We start from the raw sequence: 25,358 nt of genomic DNA, 5'->3' as shown, positions 1-25,358 counted from the left end.
TGTTGCCAACTCTAGCTTGATTTCTGTAAATGAGTGCATTTATTAACTTAGGTTCAAACTCAGGAGTCAGTAATTAATTATTTATTCTGATGAATTTTATATTGGGCCCAATCCAATTCCCATTTAAATCAGTGTCAAAACTCCATCAACATCAATAGAAGCAGGAACAGGGCACCAGCAAGGCTATAGGTAATATACATGTGCATTAAATGCATTGACTTCAGAGGTAGGTGCAAGGCTAAAATCTTACACAAAGCTTTGAGTATGTGCAGGTATCAGACTGACTTAAACTAACAAAACCAAGGAGATTCCAAAGAAAGGCTACCAACTTCCACCTCCATCCTTCATTTACATCATTATATTTAAATATTTCAGCACACAAGATCATCCGTTGTTCAGAGATCCCTTCAATGAGTTTAATGATGCAAACACAGGAAGATGTGGAAGCACTGACTCTGAATCTCCTTCCATTTTTCTTTTGGGTCAATTGAGCTCATAACAAAACTGCTTTTATATTTAGTGTCTAGGGATCATTTAGAACTCTGTCCATGTTATTCCCATTTGGTAGACAATCCTATAATTCATCTGAAGGATTGTATGTAATGTGGTGGATCCACTGTTGTTGATTGCCTAAAGAAAGCCTGAGACAGGTCTGTGAAGAATTATTTAGTCTTTCCCTATGAAAGAAGATGGCTTAGCGAATTAAACTCCAGTCTAGACTAGTTTATTGTGTTGTGCATTATGAAATGAGATCTATTAAACATCCCCTTATGGAGCCCATTTAGTGTGACAGAAATATTGGTGTATTTGCATATCTCTAACGTGAAATACCAAACTTGTCAGATTAAATTATGTCACTGGCATGCCTTCCTGCGGAAAATGAAAAACAAACAACTTGCCAAATAATATTTAAAGGGCAAGAAACCCTGAGCATTATAGCTAATTATGAAGAAAACGCTTGTGTCATATCTATGCAGAACCCCTTATAAATTGTAATACTGTGAACAGAGACTTACTATTATGCAGCTAATGGCTATTGGCTCAACCTCTTCTTCTCTGGCTTTTGGCTTGTGTTAAGAGACATTTTGTGAGCCACTTGAGTGCCTTGTAAATTCTAATGTAAATAAAGATATTAAATCAGAAAATTGAGATCGAAGAGATCCATTAGGTCATCTCCTCCATCCCCTCGCCAAGGTAGGTTTATTATATTATTTACATCACAGTAGTATCCAAAGGAAGAAGCCAGGTTGTGTCCCCATTATGCTGGGAGCTATGCAAATTATAATCCCTACCCCAAAAGTTTACAATCTAAGCCTCTGATGCTTAAGAAACACCTTATGCATATACTTAACTTTATGCAACGGGACTGCTTATATCTGTAAAATAGAGCTGGTCAGAAGATGGGTTTCCCCCCTGTGGAAAATGTTGATTTTTCACTGAAAGATTTAAATATTTTTGGGTGAAAGGGGTTTTGGTTTCCAACATAGTTAAAGTTTTCTGTGGAAGGAAGACATTTTCTGTGAAAATTTTGTTTAGTCAAAACAATTTTCTGTTGAAAATCAGCACCAATAAAAAAATTTCACCCAATCAGCCCCAGTGTAAAAATGATCTGAGTTTGTTGGATTGGGCCCTCATTTGTTACCATCCTGTGTGGTATGTCTACCTCTCTACTGTAGGCCCCCTTGTTTCTGTCCTCCCTGGTATTCACAAGAAAGCCACTAGAGATGCAACTGTAGAATGATGAACAGTTGGGAAATTGGCACAATTCTTGCTGAAACAATGTTCCTTGTAGGTCAGGACTGTATTATTGTGATGGGCACAATCAAAATATTTGGAGATACAGTTTGTGATAAACATCCTCAAATTTGGACACATTCAAAAGTTATGGGAATTTATCCAGACCTCTTTAGTTTAGAAAGCTTGTGAGAGCAGGCATTCTTGCAGGATTTCACATCTGTACTAAGTTTAGCATTCCAGGTTATCTTGGTGCTTCTACTTTTTGAACTAGATGAAACCAGAAGTGCAGAGCTATAAGAAAATCAAAAAGAAAAACTTTAATCTGGTATTTTCAAAAATTAGGGACAGCCTAAGGATTTCAGGTGAACGTTTTGGTGTTAGTTTAAGAATTGGTTCCTACATTATCTGAACCAGTTCCCACATACCATTATGAAAATAGAAGACATTATTTCACAGCTGGTGTAAATCAGCATAGCTTTGTTGAAGTCAATGGAGCAACACTGATTTATTCTATCTGATAATCTGGCCCACAGTTTCTTTCATAACAGATGTTGGGGTCCTTAATTGAGAAAAACTCCCAACTTGATTGAGATGGGTAGTTACCTAGTAACTCAAGTAGATCAGGCAGATCCCTGATGAGTTCATTTTTAAATAAACTCTCTGGTTCCTAACTGAACAAATATTCCACTGATTTGTTACAGAACAAGTTGGTAAATTGGCATGCTCCTCTGAATGGGAGTTTTGTTCAGTTAAGGACCAGAGTATTTGACCTCTTGTTACTAGTCAAGAAACTACCTGAGTTACCTAGTTGCTACCATAAACACCAGATTCATCGTAAAAAACAAGAGGGAAAATCATTTTCAATCTTAAAAAATAAAAAAAAAATCCTCAAGGTGAAACTTCATACAAGTCCTGGCAATTGACAGCTTGTACTCTAATTTTCCATAGGTTATCATAGAATCATAGAATATCAGGGTTGGAAGGGACCCCAGAAGGTCATCTAGTCCAACCCCCTGCTCAAAGCAGGACCAAGTCCCAGTTAAATCATCCCAGCTAGGGCTTTGTCAAGCCTGACCTTAAAAACCTCTAAGGAAGGAGATTCTACCACCTCCCTAGGTAACGCATTCCAGTGTTTCACCACCCTCTTAGTGAAAAAGTTTTTCCTAATATCCAATCTAAACCTCCCCCATTGCAACTTGAGACCATTACTCCTCGTTCTGTCATCTGCTACCATTGAGAACAGTCTAGAGCCATCCTCTTTGAAACCCCCTTTCAGGTAGTTGAAAGCAGCTATCAAATCCCCCCTCATTCTTCTCTTCTGCAGACTAAACAATCCCAGCTCCCTCAGCCTCTCCTCATAAGTCATGTGCTCTAGACCCCTAATCATTTTCGTTGCCCTTCGTTGTACTCTTTCCAATTTATCCACATCCTTCCTGTAGTGTGGGGCCCAAAACTGGACACAGTACTCCAGATGAGGCCTCACCAGTGTCGAATAGAGGGGAACGATCACGTCCCTCGATCTGCTCGCTATGCCCCTACTTATACAACCCAAAATGCCATTGGCCTTCTTGGCAACAAGGGCACACTGCTGACTCATATCCAGCTTCTCGTCCACTGTCACCCCTAGGTCCTTTTCCGCAGAACTGCTGCCGAGCCATTCGGTCCCTAGTCTGTAGCGGTGCATTGGATTCTTCCATCCTAAGTGCAGGACCCTGCATTTATCCTTATTGAACCTCATTAGATTTCTTTTGGCCCAATCCTCCAATTTGTCTAGGGACAAATTGTTATGATCATTTCCAAAATGCTATTGGATGAGGTTGGCAATACATTCAGGCCCGCCGACGGGGATGGCAAAGGCGGCAATTGCCTAGGGACCCAGGCGATTGAAAAGGGCCCAGGCCCATGGCCGTTGCTGCTGCCATGGTAGTGGCAGCCAAGAGCCCCAGGCCCTTTTAAATCACCTGGGCAGGATGCAGGGCTCCTAGGCATAGGTGCCGAGTGGGTGCTGAGCACCCACTGGCAGGCTCCTCCTCCTGCCCTGGTGCCTCCTTCCAACAGGAGGCCCCACCGACCAGCTCATCCCCATCCCGCTCACTGCCTCCCACCCACTGCCGTCAGCTGTTTGGCGGCATGCTAGAGGCACTGGGAAGAGGGACAGAAGAGGGGGTGGGAAGAGGCAGGGCAGTGGCGGGCCTGGGTGATGCATGGCCAGATGCTGGGAGTGGAAGGGGTGGGACCAGCCCCTTCCAACCGCTGAGAGGTATTGCATTCTGTCTCCGCAGCCCTGCACAGCGGCTGCCTGAGAGAGCCTTACTGGGGAGGTGACTTTTGCTCCCTGCCCACGCTCGGGTGCTGAGTTCAGGGAGCTGCTGGGCAGGGCTGCAGAGTGACCGGGAGGGGCTAGAGTTAAAAGGGGCTCCCTCCTGCTCCCCGCCTGGGCTCCTGCCCTCCAGGGAGAGCAGCAGAACATGCTGCGGGAGGGGGCAGGGGCAGTGGGAGGACAAAGCGCCCACTTGCAGGTAACATGGGGCGGGGAGAGCGTGGTGATCCTGGGCTGGGCAGGGGGGACACCACATGACCTCTCCTTCAGATCGTGACCCCCACTATGGGGAGGCACCAGTTGTATATGGGGCACCCGGGGTGGAGGGGGCAGAACAGGGATGGAAAGAGGTGGGGCGGGGGTGGGGCATTGGGGGAAGGGGCCTAGGATGGAGCGGGGGGGGGGTTGAAATCTGAAAGTCGGCGCCTATGCTCCTAGCCACCCATGGGGCAGTACCAGCAGTGGCAAAGGCAGGGGGCATGTGGAAGCCCTGGCCGTGTCAGAGGAGCGTGCCCAGCAGCAAAGCCGGCAGCACTGTTCTGCCCTGAGGCCTGGAAGTACTGTTCGCGGGCCTGAATATATTCATGTATTTTCTGTGCCAATGGCGCCTTTATATTCTTTCCCTCAGGGGATGACTATCTGTAAAAGAAAAGAAAAGAAATAAAATTCCACAGCGACACACAGCAACTTGTCGATGTATAACAGAATAAATACAAAAGTAATTCAAAGCTACAAAGCAGTTCTGTCTTGATGTGTGTACAACAGCATCACATTTAGACTACAAGATTAGAACATATGTGATATGAAGAAATTCATCAAATAATAAATATAATATAATAAAATAATAATACTAATTAATTAATATAATTAATAAGCAGCCTATTCCATAAACTACTGTGTTCAGAGGTATATTTTTCTATTCCCTTCCTTACTATGTGTAGAGAAGACATTCTACAGTGATTGAAAAGTATAAAAGAAGTATTCATGAACAGGAACTTAAAGAAGAAGGCTTCAATTGACATTAAACCCCCCGCAAATTCCTGCCTAAGCATGTAACCTCCCCTGTATGAGCAAGCATATTTGGAAGCCAGCAAAAAACGGTCTCTGATACCAATATTCAGCTGCTAGTATCCTGGATACAACTAGACTTCAGGACACCACATTATACTGAGACTGCTCTCGTTGCTCTGATGGATAGCCTCCTCTGGTCTATAGAACAGACTCCATACTTGTCCTGCTTTCCCTTTCTCCAGCATTTGACACCGTCAATTACCAAGCACAGGCATGGAAAGGCAATGGCCTGGTGACACTCAGAACAGTCAGTGGATCTGAGGTGGTACTGGGAACCAGGTAGTGCACACTACATCCTGAAACTTCAGTGGATTCTGCTTTGTGTATTCCCCTCATGCTCCCAGAGATATTTTATTCGGTCTCATAGCAGCTCAAAAATTGTATCCAAAATAAATAAAAAAAACCTTCATAAAAGTATGCAGAGACCAAGCATGGAAAAATCCAGCCCAAATGAGAATATTTCAGAAAGTTATGTATTTTGCAGTCTTATGTGTAGTGATAGCTACCAGCAACTGCTATGATAAAACTGTGCTTACAGTCTTATCTATCTACCAGTGTCTGGGATCTTACACTGCATATGTCACTCTGATATCTTCTGCATGCCTACCCTACCTTAGCATTCTGGTGACACCTCCAGCTTCACTCTCGTATGAATTTTAAGGATACTGCCCAACGTACTCTGGGGGTGGGTCTTTTGCTCATGGTTTTATGTTTATGCTTGCTGCATTTCCCCAAATAAATGCCAGGTCACTTCCCACCTTTTATTAAAAGTTTCTTTTCTACAACTCAGATTCTGTGCTTGCAAGAGGGGTAGTATGGTCTCTTAGAGGTGCCCAGTGGGCGATATGTAATTGTCCCAGGTTACTGGGTGGGGGCTCGAGCCAGTTTTGTGTTGTATTGTTGACAAGGAACTCCTAGATATTGAACCTGGCCCTTGTTGCTTCCAACTCCAACTGGGAGAAGGGTTATATTTTGGGGGCACATCAAGGATCCTGGGTCAGTACCCCTCACAGACACATCCTTACTCATCTTACCACTAAATGAACCTGGTTATTTCACAAGCCAGCACAATGAGCTACTACTGAACTGCTCACAGACATCTTCACTGTGCTTACACTGGCCTGAAACAGTCTTCTGTTATCGTATCATCAGAAGGTATAAAATAGGGCCCAGCGGAGGATTAGGTTTGAAACCTCTGTTCCTAATTTGTAATTTATATAGAGTGGTTCTAGAGGTCATTGTTTTCGAGACAAAAAAACAATTGCCCACTAAACAATAATTTATTAGTTTGTTAAGATAGAGTGGAAGAACTGGTCTGAAAAGTCAAAAGGTTGCTTTTAATGCCTATTTTCTCAGCATGTGCATATAGTGAGTATGAGGTTTCATAAAAAATAAAATATGCCACTATATTTCAAAAAAGATATCCTGTGTGAAACTTGATAACAATCGCATGGTAGGAGGGAGGAACTGCATAAAAAAGGCATTGAAAAACATCTTTCTCTTTACTCCACGTTTTTGTGTGTGGGTATTTTCTATGGCTGAGCTATGTTTGCAGAGTTCTAGTTGCAAGCACTATTGTTAACTAAACCCCTGTAGAGTTTGGCATAGAAACTGTCAGTGAACCAATCCCTTCATATTTTGCTTGGAGATTGATGTTTAAACTCAAACTCACAAGGAAACTCCCATTTCCTATCCCCAAATAAAGATTTCCCTCTTTCTCTTAACTACTCAAATGCTTCCCAAAGAGACGTATACAACAACAACAGACTTTACATGATGTTTAAGCTTGCTAATTTCCAGCAATCCTAGGAGAAGCAGTATAGGCCTCTAATTAACAATATAGACTCCTAAATACTGACTGAGGTGCGCAAGCATGAAAACTGGCCTCAGTCTTTTTACTTACGTTGGATATCGCTTTACTGTACAAGAGCATTTAACTAACATGATGAGGTAAAAATATGAGACCTATCTGTGGTAGACCACAAGCCAGGAAATTTGGGTGTCCAAAGAGGTCATTCTTCATGCCTGGGAGCCTTGAGAAATATTGAAATGAAGTGGCTTGCGTATTTGTGTAGCATTGTGTTCTATTGGGTGGAGTCAAACACTGCTGAGGATATCAGAGGTTATCCTTTAGTTTAAGTGGTAGGGCCTTATGCTTTAGGATCAGGAGAGTATGGTATTCACTGAGCAGCCAACTGGATGGATATGTTGTGCAATATGATGACAACTGTGGAATCTGTTGTTAACAGCTTTCTCCAATAGGATATTTTAAGGGACTTATGGATGTTAGTGGAGACACAGGGTGTTTTACAGTATGATGTTGCTTGTTGTTACCTGGTTTAATGTACTGTAAAGATCCTTGATCTGTAACTAATCGTCATCTCATATGATTTTCCTAAGGAAGCAGCAACTGACCATACTTTGGTGCTAGAGATCCTGTGTGGCTGCCTTGTAATTTTTTTCTCCACTAGAATTTGTCTAAGATTAAGTGAGATATAATTTGCACTCTGCTGACACAATCCTAAACTTCTTTCCAGTTTGTTTTGGATGCTAACATTATCATACACATGGAAAGAAAAAATGATTCTCTAGACTTCTGTGCAAAAGTGCGTGTCTGCATGTGTGTACACACACACACACACACACACACATCTATCTATATCTATATCTATACCTATATATGTGTACATATATAAGTACAGGATCTATTCCGCTGATTGACTATAAACCAATGCTAGTAGATGCCATGGGACTAGTAACCATAAAATAGATGTCTGCCTATAGCCAGAACAAGTGTGGATGTACATATTTAGTCATCTACATACTGTTCTCAATTTTTAGAAGTGCAGCTTCTCTTTACCTCGATGGGAGTTGCAGGTGCGCCATACAATTGAGTGACCAAGCTGCTTACTAAAATGCCTAAAACTGTAATTAGGTGCCTCACTTGAGTCCTGTGTTCAACAGTTTTGGCCTCAACCTCTAACAAACAGCTTGACATAGTTTTAGACGGTATCACCAATTATTTTCCATTTATTTCTTCAGATAAAATAGAAGTCAGAGTCTCCTTTCAGTTTATGCTTCGATGAAAAGACTAGTTAAATAATCTGTTAAAAGTAACAATACAAATCCTGAAAGATTTCCTGCCATCAAGACAATTTGTATTTCCATAAATAAAGCCAAGTCCTGCTATTTTTAGCAAGCTGCTAGGAAGTCAGGCTAGGCAGTAAGCAAGCAGGCACCACAATTCCAACAGATTTTTCACATTAGTGTGAATCAGTCAAAACAATGACAGGTTTCAGAGTAGCAGCCGTGTTAGTCTGTATTCGCAAAAAGAAAAGGAGTACCCGTGGCACCTTAGAGACTAACAAATTTATTAGAGCATAAGCTTTCGTGAGCTACAGCTCACTTCATCTTGCATCCACATCCGATGAAGTGAGCTGTAGCTCACGAAAGCTTATGCTCTAATAAATTTGTTAGTCTCTAAGGTGCCACGGGTACTCCTTTTCTTTTAGTCAAAACAATGTAGCATGAACTCTCCCAGCAGGAACACCCTTCCAAAATAGGACAAAAAGTGCTTCAATTTAGTACTTTATTGACCTTTGCAAACTCCTCCTGCCTGTTTTAGATAGCATTACACAATATTTCATGGTGAAATATGATAAAAGACAAAGTGAATCAATGCATTATGGCCAATTTTGTGAAATAAATTCTTTCGGTGATTTGAAACATTAATATAAAACATTACAAGTTAGAACATAGGTGGCTTACTTCCACCTCTCCTTTCTAGGGGCTTGTCTACTCTGGCAATTTACAGCGCTGCAACATTCTTGCTCAGGGGGTGTGAAAAAACAACCCCCTGAATGCAGCAAGTTTCAGTGCTGTAAAGCATGAATGTAAACAGTGCACCAGCGCTGGGACCTATGCCTCTCATGGAGGTGTTTTTTTTAGAACGCTGAGAGACCTCTCTCCCAGCACTCTGCCGTGGCTACGCAAGCCACCTTAAAGCACTGCCACGGCAGCACTTTAGCATTGCCAGTGTAGACTAGCCCTAAGTCTGCATTGCATTAAATGATAGATCCCAGAAGGGCATTGAGGAAGAACTATTTATTGATGGTTAGCAGGACAAACAAAGATATTTAATCAGCACATGCTGTATGTATCATTCCAATGTAATGAGTGGAATACAAAAATTCTGCACAGTATGCTTGGGGTGTCCTGCTTACCCCTGGAACTTAATTACATTCATTTCATAGAGTCTAAGCCCAGAAGGGACAATTGTAATCTATTCTGACCTCCTGTATAACACGGGCCATAGAACTTCCCCAAAATAATTCCTAGAGCATACCTTTTATAAAAACATCCAATTTTGATTTTAAAATTGTCAGCGATTAAGACTTCCGGTTATTGGATCATGTTATACATTTCTCTGTTAAGTTGAAGAGTCCATCATTAAATATTTGTTCCCCATGTAGGTACTTGTAGACTAATTGAGTCATCCATTAACCTTCTCTTTGTTAAGCTAAATATTTTGAGCTCCTTGAGTCTATCACTCTAAGATTTTTTTTAATCCTTTCTCATGGCTCTTCCCTGAACTCTTTCCAATTTATCAACATCCTTCTTGATGTGAAGGAAAGTTCCATTCAGTGTGGAATGTGTGAGATTACAGTAAACAGCTAGAGAGATGCTGTTCTGCAAGTTTTTTAATTCCTTTTGTACATTTAGTTTTCCAGAATCATAGCTTGGCTGAAGCACAGCTGATATTTATATATGTATTTCCTTCAAAGATATTTTTTACCATTTCAAAAAGTTATTGTAAACCCCCCTCTAACATTATTCAACTTAAACTAAACATGTACCACACTGTCCCAGACCACATTGTTCTGAATTTTTAGTTAAGCCTGCCAACTTTAAGAATATTTTGCTAGGAACATCTGATTTATAGCCTAATTACAATTTGTAGTTATTCTAAAAAATTATTTTGTTTGGTTTTGCAGCAGTTTATTGACTTTACACCTACTTTATATCAATGGCATGTTGCAGGCATGGGAGATCATGGTCCTGAAGGAAAGGTGTTCTCTCTCAGGTAGTGAGGCCCAATCCTATGGAGGGTTTAGTATATCAGGAAAGAGACCTTGAACTGCATTCTATTAAACAGGGAGCCAGGACAGAGAAGCAAGCCTCAGCATGAGGTTTTCACAGCAATGAATGCTGCTAACCAAACCAGCTGTTCTGTTATGCACGAATTGGAGCTTTTCAGAGTACATGGCTTGATTTCTAGATTTGATGAGTTTCATTATTTCAACTTGGCGATCATGTTGTGTGGATTACCATGGTCACAATTATATCAGATGGGATACTGACTTCTGGTCAGTTGCTGAGGGAAGTGCACATTTTTGGCTTTTATATTTATTTGGGCATAGCGTAGGATTTAGGAGTCCATAATCTTCCAAAGGTTTGGATTAATGGAATTTTAGCTCACAACCCTCAATTGTTGGAGCAGTTATAGGAGTTAAATTCTTTACAGTTCTTCATTCTACTTAGCAGTCATCTTATTCTTGCCTTGAGTCAGCTTTAGATTAGCTTTATCCATGTAGCTCATTGTTCAGATGCTAATTTCAGCTTGACATGAGAAAACTAAGATCTAGCACTGTTTGAAGTACAATAGATACAGCAAGCCTGATTGCTCCCTTTTGAGGCACCCCAAGAATGCCCTGGGATCTCAGGGATCAGCCTGTGGCAGGGCCATTCATGAAGGTCCCCCATGTCTCCAGGTCCCTAACAGTGCCCAAATGACTCCACAGTAACATGCACCTATCCAGTGCTGCTAGGAATGCTGCAATGGACCCCAGGCCTTCATTAAAGGACAGAGGTGATCCTACAAATAAAGCCTCAGGGTATATTACATGCCCAACAGAATCTCCATGGAGTCTGTTGAAGGGGACTGTACCTGCCTCTCATCTAGCTTCTCCTGCCTGCCCACTCCACACCAAACAGAACCACCCCTCCCTCCACCCTCACTGCTCTTACCCTGGGCATCATCTGAGGAAAGTAAAGGGCACTGCAACAGAGGGGACCTAGGTCGCACAGTCAGGCCCAGTGCCAGCTCCTTACTGCATTCAGGCTGAATTAGGTATCAAAGCAAGAAGCCAAATCCTGATAATTGTGACAATTGTCATGAATAAGGTGAGCTGCATTTTACCTCATGTGATGGTAGCTTCAATTTTTAGTATCAGTTCTGCAAACTCATCAGTTGCTACCCTTATGGCTTTACATGTTTTGTTTACAGTCCACCTTCTTTTCATACTTCAAATCCTTTCACTCTTACTGCATTCAAATTTAAATGACCATTACAAAATTCACTATAAACTCTGCCTGACCTCTAATTTAACCCACAATTTAAATTTTGTAATAAAATTTTATAAAATTTGGAGCCCATTAGAAGTGTTTCTGCGCAAGGAAACATCAGGGAGGTGCAGATCGTGTTAGAATGACCTCTTGAGTGCTCCAGGCAATCTACCAGCATTGCCCACCCGCCCCCAAATCTAGCACTGGGTGACCCCTTCCACTCCAGAAGCCAAAACATGCACACTATGCAATATGTTGGTACCACCTGAGGGCTCAGCAGCAGTGGTGAGCACTTCACAGGAGTCTCTGGAAACTTTCTTTGTTTAAATACATATGGTCCAACTCTGTCACCGAGCAGGAGAGTTTAGATGCCCCATTAACTTTAGAGCTTGCCAACATCCTGAAATTCATGAAATCAGATAAAGTCCCAGGATATTAGAGAGACAAGGTGGATGAGGTAATATCTTTTATTGGACTAACTTCTGTTGGTGAGAAAGACAATCCTTTGAGCTTCCATGAGTCTGAGGAAGAGTTCTGAGTAGCTCAAAAGCTTGTCTCTCTCACCAACAAAAGTTCATCCAATAAAAGACATTATGTCACCCACCTCTGAAGTATATCTTGTAGCAGAAATGCTCCACAAACTCCCCAGACCCATGTCATTCACGTACAACCAAAGTCCTGAAGATATTACTAAAACCTGGGATAAAGAATTAGAGCATCCTTTATAGGTTCCCCAATAGTCAATTGTATTATGCAATGCAAACCAGGCTTCTATAGATTTATGTTTAATTCAGCAAAAAAGTTTAGAATGATTGGATACTGCAAAAGCTACATAAGATTAAAGTCCATCCTTTGGCCGCATGCTGGTGCTCTGGTAAAGATGAGGGCCCACCTCTTCACATATTATGAGTGTTTCCTTCAGTTAAACATTTATGTTAAGATGCTGACACTAAAATTAAAATGATTTTGTGATTTAAAAATCAAACAGGAGTTAAATACTAGATATTAGGATATCTCTCAGCATAGCTATGTCTTTCATCACTATAGTGTTCATTGCTTCTGAGAGCAGCCATGATCTGGAAGCAAATGACTTTACAGATGTGGAAAAGTAGACTTTACAGATGTGGAAAAGCACAGAGCAGAATTATGGTATGGATCCCTCTGATCTAATAGCCAAAGAAAGGGTCATTTTCTGACACAGGGATCAATAACATCGGTTTGAAGAAATCTGCGCTCCATTTTGAGAAATGTTTGACTAAGGAAAACCCACAAGTTAAGTGGTGAGTCCAGACCTCCTTCCCTCTTTCCCTTCCTCTTCCCTGTTCATTCTTTCTTCACTTCTCCCCCCACCTCATCATTTTTACACATCCCATGTCTACCTCTATAGTCCCCCCATTAGTTCTAAAGTATTTGTTTAATTTTATAGTTTAATATTAAGGATGTTCAAAATGGTTTTTTGCATATATGTTAACACTATGATGTATGTTATTGATAGTGATTTTAAGTTTATAATTTTCATTTTTGTTGTCTATTGTGAGGTTTGTATTAAAAAGAAAAATAAGATAAAAGTTTAATCAAGAGAACTGTTTTTATATTTAATAGAAATCCAGACAGTAGTTCTAAATTAATAATCCAAACTGCCATAGTCCCTTGCCACCAACTCTTCCTCCCTGTAAACAGTGGTGTGCTGTCTGTGTGTGCAAAGCACGCATTGCATATCCTGGACTGGCTGCGCCCCAGGACAATTCCATCTGGCTCTCGGATGCTCCTGGAAGACACCAGTGTGTAGAGCAAGAAAGCCTCCTCGCACAGCGTGACCTCACATGCACCATATGTTCGAGATCACCCCCAGTATGGAGGATGCCATTATGCATGCATTTTGAATTGTATGCCTGACTAAAAATGTCATGGCACACAACCCTGTCATACACTTTCTTCACTCTCTCATAATCTCCCTGGCAGTTCCCCAAATTCTCCTGACCTCAGTCAGACTACCTCTCATTCTCCCTGACCTCCTACCCCAGAGTCTGGCACCTTCTGGTGTTACATGGACAAGCCCTGTTTCCTTTAACATTCAGTTTTACATATTTCATAGCCTCCAGCACTGAAGATTCCACTCTGATTACACACATATGCATGTGCAGTGCCAGCAGAACATGGGAGATGGTTATTTTTAAACATTTATAGTAAAGCAGGCTGGAAAATAGAAAAAGAATTGTGAATGTTCATTTTTTTTAAAGTTACATTTTTGGTGAAAATTTGTGACTAAATGTTAATAAAAATATTAATATACATACAAAATGTTTATAAACTCTCCAGACAAATCTAAACAGATTTTCATAAGACAGGCACAAGTCCCTGCTGGTAAGTTAGACAATCGCAAATTTCAACTTTCTATCCCCTTCCATTATGGGGCTAGAACTTAACAATAGACAAAAGTGTGTAAGAACAAAATTTATGCTCCACTACCTTCACATCAAAACCAGATGAACATTTTTGATCAAATCCTACAGAAGTTATCCTTACTCATGAACTGTTTATTGTTCCGTATTTGTGGAGTGCCTTACCAAATAAGGCCCTTTCCTTGGATGGTCCTTAGGCACTACCATAATAAAATCTTGGGCATAGACCAAACCTAGAAAATTCACCCCAATAGGTGAAAGTTTAAGATTCTAAGCAACTGAAAGAAGGCCTTTTAGGATGGAAATGCATAGGCTACTATACCAGTAGTTTCAGAGTAGCAGCCGTGTTAGTCTGTATTCGCAAAAAGAAAAGGAGTACTTGTGGCACCTTAGAGACTAACAAATTTATTAGAGCATAAGCTTTTGTGAGCTGAAGTGAGCTGTAGCTCACGAAAGCTTATGCTCTAATAAATTTGTTAGTCTCTAAGGTGCCACAAGTACTCCTTTTCTTATAACAGTAGTTGTCTTTGTATGCTGAAACTGAAAAGGAAAAACTTTATGCACGGAGCAATTTCCATTTCATTGAGATTTTCCTGTCTTGAACACTGACATAGCAATGAAAGCAAGAAATGTTCTTGAACACTCTCAACATCATTTGCACTTTATAATGTTGTAGCATCCCACTTTCAAGTACCCACATTTAGAGATTGTTATTTTTCTAGTGGAAGATGTCCAAGCACCTTTCCCATTCATTAAAACGTACTATAACAGAGAATGAAGCACAACCCCTGCCAGTTTCACATCTTTTTTTGCATATAATTATCATGATGTAAACATCCAGCATCCACTTTTGCTCCTAAAAGCCAATCAAACATCAGCTTGAAGATGTTTTTCTGGCTCAAGCAAATTCAGGCCACCGGCTTGCTCTGGCTGAGTGCTGTCTGTGAAATAGCTTTTGCTTTGGCAAGAATGCTAATGGATACACCATTTAAACAGCACACACTATAACTCACGTTTCTTACATTAGTCTTCTGGCAAAAGAGCAATTGTATTAACCAGATTTCAACTAGTCCCATGTTTATTAGAAGAGTCTGGTTTAAGCTTTTAGAACCAAGCTAGAGGTATACATTTATGTGGAAGCTTCACTGAACAAATGCATTTTAGGGATACATTACAGTTCTTGAGAGCCAGTGGAATACAGTTGGAGAGGAGGGAGGTTCCAATATCTGTGTGTGGCAGAGGAAGGCATTATGTCTATATAAGATATATTTCTTGTGTGCTGGGGAAAACGATGCAGCCTCCACACAGCTTATGCTTGCTGGTGTGTAAGAACTCGTCCAGACATGCCTCCCAAGGAAACTAAATAGTCATGGGATAAGAGGTAAGGTCCTCTTATGGTTGAAAAGTAGGAAACAAAGGGTAGGAATAAATGGACAGAGGCATGGGAACAGCAGGGTCCCCCAAGGACCTGTGCTGTTCAACATTTCTTTAAAGATTTGGAAAATGGAATTAACAGTGAGATGGCAATGTTTGCAGAAAATACAAATTTATTCAAGATAGCTAAATCCAAAGCAGACTGCAAGGAGCGACACAAAAAACTGGGTGACTGGGCATCAAAATGACAGATAAAATTCAATGCTGATAAGTGCAAAGTAATGCACACAGGACAAAATAATCCCAACCATACATATATAAAGATGGATTTTAAATTGGCTGTTACCACCTAAGAAAGATCTTGGAGTCACCATGGATAGTTCTCTGAAAACTTCTGCTTACCGTACAGCAGCAGTCAAAAAGCCTAAAAAGGGAAAGAAAATAAGACAGAAAATATCATAATGCCATTATATAAATCTAGATGTCCCCCACACCTTGAACACTGTATCCAGTTCTTGTCACTCCATCTCAAAAACTACACAGTGGAACCAGAAAATGTTCAGAGAAGGGCAACAAAGCTGGTCAAGAGTAAAGAAGGGCTTCATATAAGGAGAGACTGAGAGTATTAGGGCTGTTGAGCTTGGAAAGGAAATGGCTAAGACAGGGGATATGATAGATGTCAATGCAATCATGAATGATGTGGAAAAAGTGAATATGAAACGGAACAGGAAGTGTTATTTACCCTTTTGCATACAAAATTCAGGGGTCACCCAATGAAATTAATAGATAGCAGGTTTAATAGAAAGAAGAGGAAGAACTTTTTCACACAATGCACAACTAACCTATGAAACTCATTGCCATGCAGTTCTGTGATGTCCAAAAGTATAACTCAATTCAAAACAAGAACTGGATAAGTTCATGAAGGACAGGTCTATCAGTGGCTATAAGCCAAGATGGTCAGTAATGCAATCCCATGCTCGGGGCAATGCTAGACCTCTGGCTACCAGAAGACGGGAGTGGAAGGCAGGGGTGGATCTCTTCATAATTTCCCTTCTTTGTACACTCCCCCATAAACTCTGGTATGGACCACTGCCAGAGACCAGATACTAGGCAAGATGGATCATGGTCTGACCTGGTATGACAGCTCTTATGTTCTTATGTTAAGTATCTCCAGAAAGAAGGTGCTTGCTGTTCTGTGAACTCCTGCTTTTCCATAAGAGGAAGTACCTAGGGCAATCTGGAAATCTAACCATAAAAACAAGACCAAATATTAATATGATATGATATTAGACCACATTCTTGATCACTCATAGCACATACTTACAATTTTGTTTTTATTAGACCCTAGAATAAGTCATATATGATATAGGATATTTTTAAACACCTAGGGCAGTGGTTTTCAACCTGCTGTCCATGGACCCCAGGGGATCTGGAGACTATGCCTAAGATTTACGAAGAAGTCTACACCTCCATTCAAAAATTTTTAGAAGTCCACAAATGAAAAAAGTTTGAAAACTCTGACCTAGGTAAATGCAGAAATTTAGCCTTATAAAGAAAAACAAGTTTAGTGATAATTAAAGATTTGTATCCCCAGCTTTGATGTTCTCATTTTAATTATACTTTGTCACTCAAGTTAAAAACTTAATGGAAACTAGAATCTCTGAGCATACAAGTCTACTTGCCAAATATCTGTTTACAGGAGATACTCTGTTTCTTAATCCTAGGATTTTGTAGTTCTCTGGCTAATTGTCTCCTCAAGATTTCATGCACTATTGACAAAGGTAATCACAGAAAACTGTACAATATAGAAGGCAGGCTAGAAGAGGGTCTATACTACCATAGAACATGGATCTATGCAGAATAGATGGTAAAGTCATGAAACTAAACAGTTTTTAGGAACATCAATGTGTTTGATATAGAATAGTTTCCATAAAAGAGTAGTAATAATAGCAGTAATACTGCAGTGATCTTTTTAATAACTCTACACAGAGAGGGTTTCTGCGAGGAAAGAATGCTTGGGCTGAAGTATGATTCAGGAAATATTGCAAACATATCCCAGCCTCAAGAAAGTTTCCAGCATTTTATACTTTGTGAAACAAATATTTAAAGTATTAATATTTTCATATCCTTCGATAATTTTCAATTCAGTGGACAGGCTCTCTATTAAGAATGGATACTTACAAAGTGGCTAATTAAGAGTGGGGAAATGTGATGCTAACCTAAATGGATGTATGAAAAATGAACGAGTCCACTGTAAAGCCTTTTAGGCTCTGCGTTGATACTGAATTGTAATCCCTACTACATATGGCTAATGCCAGCCCTATTTCAGCTGCCACCCATTACTGGGTATGACAGTGTAAAACTCTATAAATCACCTTATATAGAATAAAAAAACCTAAGCAACTTACTGAAGGAATTTTCTATACAACCATAATATACATTGAAGAGACCTCCAGAGTACCTATATATTTAGAAAGGATACATTAGAAAAACAAACTATCCTATTTCATGGATTGCTCTTCATTGTAAGTTCCTTCCTATTTAAAGCAGAAAAACCACAATATGTTTAGGAGGAGCATATCCCTTCATTGGTCCTATAGCCTCCAGTAACATGGCAATCATATTTAGCAGGATGGTAAGGCATGTGTCACAACTGGCATTTCTTCATTTACATGTCTTTGGAACAAGATCTGAAGACTTACTGCTACTCCAGTGGTTACAATTCCCAACTTGACAAGACTTCTGAAAATAAACTCTGCTCCCCTCTATGGGGAGCAGCAGCTAATTTGCTAGCCTTTTAACAATAATTTTTCAAGGTCTTGCAGAGAAGCTCAGAGGTGCAGACCCCTTTCTTCTTAGGGAAGCCAAGCATCTCCAAGGCCAGTGCCCTGTGCTGGGAAGTTACTGCTTTTGAGATAATATAGAGAGGAAAATATCAAAAAGTCAACTAAGAGAAGCAAACTTTGTATGTTGAATAGAATTTTTGCCCAGGAGCTGAATTAAACACATGAGATGCATTACTAATTTTCTCCTACTTGCATGGATAGTCTTGTTTAAAATAAGAGGAAAGTGTTTTGCCATTGTATTGTGCTTCCTTAATCTTCGCCGTTTAATTCCTATGATTTTTTTTCAACAATACTCTTCTTAAGTTTGAAGAAACATGGATGGCAGATTCAAATCTCACTTACGCTGGTGTAAAATCAGTACATCACCAGTGGCCTGTCCACAGTGACCTCACAGGCACTCAGGGGCTTAACTGACTTCAAAGGTAACCAGGCAGAGGGCCAGCTCCACCAAAGAGACATTGCTATGCCCACTGGCTTCTAAAAAGAGGCTGCCCAGCTCAGCTCATTAGGGCGGGTCAGTTTACAGGAAGAGGAAGTAAATTGTTTGCCTAAGTTGTGAGAGTAAATACATTGAAGATTGAGAGAGGCTCACAATCTCTGGTGACTGGGGCCATATAAGTACCCTAAATAGATAGAATTTATCTAATGCATGCACTCCCAGAGCTTTGTAATCACAAAGTGTCAGAGGTCAGCTCATGGCCCTAAACCCTGTTAATTTATGTCTTTTACTTGTCCCCCACTCACTGGAAAAAATGTTCCCTTCCTTTCGAATTCTAACTGCCTTTCCTGCTGCCTGACTGGGAGAGAGGACTGGAAGTGTTTCTTCCCCTCAATCCTCTGTTCAACTCCAAAACAATCAGAAGATGATGGAATCCAAACACTGAAGGAGCATGTGTCTTCATCTCCCTTCATGCCAGGCAGGGGTCTTCCAATAAATCAAGGGGCACTAGCACCAAGTGCTCACTCAGTGTATAAGGCGAAGAGGGAGTTAGTGGGTTGGTTTTGGCTGCAGGTCTGCGAGTGAAGGGATGTAAAAAGAGCATTTTAATCTAAAAATGGCCAAGGTTTCTTCAATCCATGTGAAAGCACATTGGTCAGTTTTGCTCAGCTTGAATTATGACCTTGTGTTTTAGAAACTATTTGTAGAATAAGGGAAATGAAGAGGAGGTGAAGATGGAATTTCCCTTTTAAATGAGTCATAAAATTATCTAATTATAGAAACTGCTATTTGGGGATTGGTACGCCACCGTTCTAAAAACAAAAAAAAATATTATACCAATCCACTATGACTGTGAACTTTAAGCTGTCCAGGAGACTAAACTTAATTAAATTTTAACATAAGGGAGACGTTTTGTGTCACTAAATATTTCCTCTTTCTCATACTTGCAAGCTGATGGGAAGGCTGGGCAGAACCTAAACATGACAATAGGTCTGTTCAGCAAGAGAGAGTCTCAAACACAAAGCAATATAAGCAAAGAGACACTAACAAAAATGGCCCCAGCCAAAGATTTGTCAGCAGCCCTGTTTATAGCCCTGCATCTGTGCAGATAGGGTGACCAGATAGCAAGTGTGAAAAATTGGGACACTTTTTGGGGGGGAGAAGGGAAGTGTATAGTTGTGTATATAACACTAAGCCCCTAATATCGGGATGGTCTCGATAATATCAGGACATCTACTCACTATAGGTGCAGATGAAGAGACAGGGCAGCTGGAGTTAACCCGTTGTGTACCGGGGACTAGGTAGTGCCCTGAAGTGTACACATCACATTTTATTTTGACATAGCACAAATTGTGTTGATGTTTGGGCTGATGCCACATAAGTCAAGATGTTTATTTTCAAATAATTGTTTATATGATAAGTATGGCTTCTTGATAGCTGATTACTACTGTAGCAATATTGCTATCCCAGCCATTGAAAAATAATGAGTCTGTCACAAAAAAATCATGAAATCACCTTCAAAATCAAGATGTAAAAATAATATATTTGGGGTTCTTTTTATTTGCCTTCTGGTTTTTGACCTTTAGGGATCAAGATTTCAAGCTCTGCTCCATAACCATGAGGGCTAGAAACTTCCTTCATAAAAAAAATATTGTTAGAGTCTCACATTATAACATGAGTGCAAAAGTGGGATCATTATAAAAACACCAAGTATCACAAGACTTTCAATAAAAGTGGCAGCACTTCAATAGTGACTCCAAAGCAAGGAGTTAAAAACTCAGGTTTCTGTTCATAACTACTACTGGCACTCTATGACCCTGAGCAAGTCTTATCTTAGACTAGTGCAAGTGACAACAGAGGCTGCAGTACAACCCAGGAAAACAATACCCTCTGATATTTGACTTCAGAAGGGCTGAGTGGGAAGGCTTTACCTTTGAATTGGATGAATCCATTTGTAATATTTCTCTGAGACAGGAGCACTCTGGAGAATTTATCTCCCTGGTGTGGAAGATTGACCAAAAGCACATCTCTGGGCAACACTGGATACTATATGTACTTTGGCTTTCAGAACAGACAAGTAAACAGTATAAGAGATATTCTGAACTGTTTGAACCGGATCCCTTTGGTGACAAAAACTACTGGGGCTTGGGGAAATGCTTTGAGATAGATAGGAAAGGGAGGGCTGGAGGGAGCCAATAGGTGGAGGAACTGATTGAAACAATAAAGCCAAGCCATTATAGCTAAAAAAGAATGGGGCAGCATTCACAAGCTGATCCCTAATGGACAACTACCAAAGTATATCAGCACAGTTTCTCCCAACCAAATTCCACACCAACTCATCCTAAATAGTAAACCAGTTCACAAATCAAAGTGCAGAACAACACAAGTCAAGCAGGAACTTTGCTCACGCCTCAGAGACAGCAAAGTCCCCAGTGAGCAGTTGAGGAGCTGACAATAGCCATGAAAATCCTGAAAATGTGGGAAGGCAGTGGGACTCAATGGTATGTCTAATGAACTATTACTGTACTTTGGGATGAGAGCACAGAAGTGGCTGCTTGATTTCTGCAACTATTGCATGGAGACAGTGCAATAGTTACAGGTTGTGAAGACAGGCCAAAGTGGTTGCAGTATTCAAATTACATAAAGACTCAAACTCCGCAAAGAGGGACCACCAAATATCCTTACACTACTCAACCTGCAAGTTATATGAGCATATTATAATGCATAGAATAGCAGCAATAAAGGAAGGGCAGCTGATGACCTGGCTTTCCAACCAGGATGTTTATACTGTGGCCAAGTTGCAAATCTAACTCAATACATCGAAGATGGCTTTGAAACCTGCAAAATTACAACTCTTTGTTGATCTGTCAGCAACTTATGACACTTGTGAACCATCAGGTACTTATCCAGAAACTAGCAATAATTTTGAGAAATATCAAGATGGTCTAGGTCATCTCCCTGCTTGAAAATCATTTCTTTGTTGAGATAGTGGTCAGAAAAGTCAATGGAAAGAATTGCCCAAAAGTAGCATGCTATCACCTTTGGTGTTTAATGTCTACATCAGACCAGCCAGAATTCCCCGATAGGCTAAGATATGTTTATGCAGATAATTTTTGCATTGCCTCCTAATCAGAAAGATTTGAAGACACTGACTGCATTTTAACTGGCTCCCTGAGTGTACTTGAAAACTACTATTGCACAGGGTTCCTGGTGCCTATCCTAGTAAAATACAAATATGCACCTTCTACCTGAAACACCATCAGGTGAAGCAAAAACTCCAGATATCATGGGATGGTACAATCCTTGAGCACTATGAACACTGGTGTATCTTGGAGTCACATTAGACTGTATATTAACATTCAAAGAGCACATCAAGAAGCTGATAAAGAAAATGAACCCTAGGAATTGTGTACTCCAGAAACTGGCCAACACAGAATGGGGAGCTGACTCCAAAACACTCCTAGCAATCAGTCTCTTAACCTGTGTTACTCAGCTGTACAGTACTATGCTCCAGAATGGTCACACTTGAGTCATGCACACAAAATTGATACTGAGCTCAATCAATCTTGTAGGATAATTACAGGGACTTTGAAACCAGCTGCCACACTGTTGCTACACTGCCTCTTGGGGATTGCACAACCATCCGTCAAGTGGGATGGCTTCAGTAAAAAGAGACAAAAACAGGTCCGTGATCCAAGACATCTATTGTATAGACACATTCCATTACCCAACAGGCTGAATCCAGAAGGATCTCCGACTCTGAAAATCCCTTACCCCAACCTACTACTGTTTACTTCATAACATCTCCTTCCAGGCACTAGCCTCAAATGAAAACGCAGGTATACTCCAAATGGTGGCAAAGACTGGTGACAATATGACCAATTGAAACTGAGGAGTGACCCTAAATGTGAATACAGAGAGCCTAGGAAAACAGTTGAACACTGCCTGATGCAGTTCCCTTGTCAGTATCCCATACTCCCAAGGAACTACTTGAGATAAGTGACAACACCAGCTCTTGACTATGGTGTTGGAGTGATCAGCTATGATGATGATAGTTAACTTCTCTGCGCATCAGTTTCTCCAGTGGTACAATGGGGATGACAATGTTTTGCCCAACTTTGAACAGTGATTTGAGATCCTCTAATGAGAAGAAGTTTATAAATACACAGTATTTGAGTGCCAGCAGTGTGTTTGGCACATCCATGACAAATAAGAACGGCCATACTGGATCAGAGTGAAGGTCCATCTAGCCCAGTATCCTTGTCTTCCAACAGTAGCCAATGCCAGGTGTCCCAGAGAGAATTAACAGAACAGGTAATCATCAAATGAACCATCCCCTGTCACCCATTCCCAGCTTCTGGCAAACAGAGGCTAGGGACACCATCCCAGCCCATCCTGGCTAATAGCCATTGATGGACCTATTCTCCATGAACGTATCTAGTTCTTTTTTGAATCCTGTTAGAGTCAAGAGGACATGCACTCTTTTTCAATGGGTTTACAATCTAATTCAGAAGAAAGACAAACGAGTTCAGATACATGAAGCATATGGTAAACTGGTATATGTTGGATGTAGTGTAGGAATCTCAAAGTTGTCATTTTTTAAATGCCCCATGGAAGAATTCTGTTTTAAGGAGGGATGTAAAGGCTGATTGGTACACTAGATGGAAGATACAACAAATACTTTGTGATATTGAAGAAACTCTCTCTCTATATTTTAGATGCCATGTTTGGGATAGATGAAATCAGGTGAAGGCATTTTTTTCTGATCTTCTGTTGAATTTTAGTGTAAAACCATGAGGTAAAACAGCATTGTTCTGAAAGACTAAAACAGAAAAGCCCTGACATAATCCTTTCATTCACTAATATCACAGTAAAAAAAATCAATAACATCCCTGTAAGCAGTTTTTAATCAATGCTTCGGTCTGTCTCTTTTTGGTACGTCAATAAAACTTCCTGTGATAAATATAAATCATGCTAATAAGATTTTATTATGAACATTTCAGAACTGTTCTTTTAAATGAATTACACAGAATTTGAATTTGACCTTTAAAGACCATTTCTATTTATTAATATAGGGACACACTAGTCCCCTCCTTACTGATTCCTTCCTTTACGTATGTGTGTGTGGGACTGGTCAGCTATCTTTCTTAATAATCATGTGGAAGATGGTAGGAAGGGAATAATGACCCCTAAATTCCCCTCTGATGAACACTTCAGAGAGTTGGGAGATAAAGGAATCCATCAGACTCCAGTGGCTCTTGTGGAGGAAGAAAATAACCCATGACTCCAAGCCCTCTGGTGAGGGAAAAAAGAACCTCCCATAAGCCTTCATCTCTTGTCCCAGCTGAAAAAGATTAGAAGTCTATCTCATACCCACTCCCGAGAGAGAACCACAGAGAGAACCACTTATAACCATCTTGGCTTTTAGTCTTCTCATCCTATATCTGCACTGGTGGGACCAGTGGTCTGCTTCTCTATTCTAGATTGCAGGTGTGAGGGGAAAATTAGGCCCTTGGTTACCCAGGAATCTTGTCAGGGGATGAATGCGTGTCCATTCACATGCACCTCTGATTCTGAAGCACCAGTTGGACCAGTAAATATATACAATGACTAGTTCTGTTATATTCCCCCACCTTTTAATTGCTTCTCATGTCTGGCCCTGTGGGGAATCCTGCAGACTTCAGTTCACCCTGAGGCATCACAGGCTCTAGAGACATAAAACAATGGGAAGAGATGACAGCAGCAGCAGCAAGATGTATTTCCTGTGTTTCCAGCATTGTTGTTCGGAAGGTAAGGGATGTATCAATGTAGGTAAGAGTGTATAGCTTCCCTTCCCCAACCCTAGAAAATACCCTAACAAACTGGGGGATAGCAGGCCTACTTCTCAACCCTAGATTTCAAAGATCTAGGATTCAGGGTGGGGTGGGGGGCCCATTTGGTTATCCCCTGCCAACATCAGTAAAGGTACATGGAGCAGAGGAGAGATTTGAAGACTTTCTCTAAAAAGACTTTTATACAAGATTGCCAGAATTTCTATTTCCTGCCCTGGTAGGAAATATTACAAGAACAATCCTTTTGTAATAATCTGCCACTTCATCATCATCACATTCCCATTACACCTCTGGCCTTTAGGGCAGCGATGAAGCTCCTCCACTCCTGTCTGTTTATGGCAAGTCTTTCAATGGTTCCCCAGCTGTGCTCCAGGTTTTTCAGCTTGGCTTCCACAGCTCTTCACCATGTTGTTTTTGGGTGGCCTCATTTTCTCTTGCCTTCAGGTGTCCATCTCATTGCTACTCTGGTGATGGAATCAGTTTCCATACGAAGCACATGGCCAATCCATCTCCAACTCCTCCTGGCAATGATGGTACTCATATCCTCTTTGCTGCACTGTGTCAATAGATCTTGGTTTAAGATTGTTCTGGGCCAAAAGATATGGAGGAGTTTTCTGAGGCAGGTTGTATAGACTGAAGATAGTTTGGACATTTCATACTTTCTCATTCCCCAGCATTCTAAACTATACATTAATATTGAAAGTACGCAGCTCTGATAAATTTTGAGTTTGGTTTTGGTTTTGTATGTTGATGATTTCCAGAATGTATTTAAGCTCCTGAAGGTGTTCCTGGCTTTACTGATTTTGTTCTAGATGCCCTGGCTTGTTCCACCATCCTGGCTGATGGTGCTGTCCAAATATGTGAATGTTTCTACACTGGTGAGAACATAATCCTCTATCCATAATGGTGATGGTGAGGCAATATTTAAGCTCATGATAGCTGTCTTATTGCGGTTGATTTTCAATCCAATTTGCTGGCTGAATGCGTTGAGTC

Source organism: Dermochelys coriacea, chromosome 5 (genome assembly GCF_009764565.3).
Source record: "Dermochelys coriacea isolate rDerCor1 chromosome 5, rDerCor1.pri.v4, whole genome shotgun sequence".
NCBI classification, from domain to species: Eukaryota; Metazoa; Chordata; order Testudines; family Dermochelyidae; genus Dermochelys; species Dermochelys coriacea.
This window is presented reverse-complemented; position numbering follows the sequence as displayed.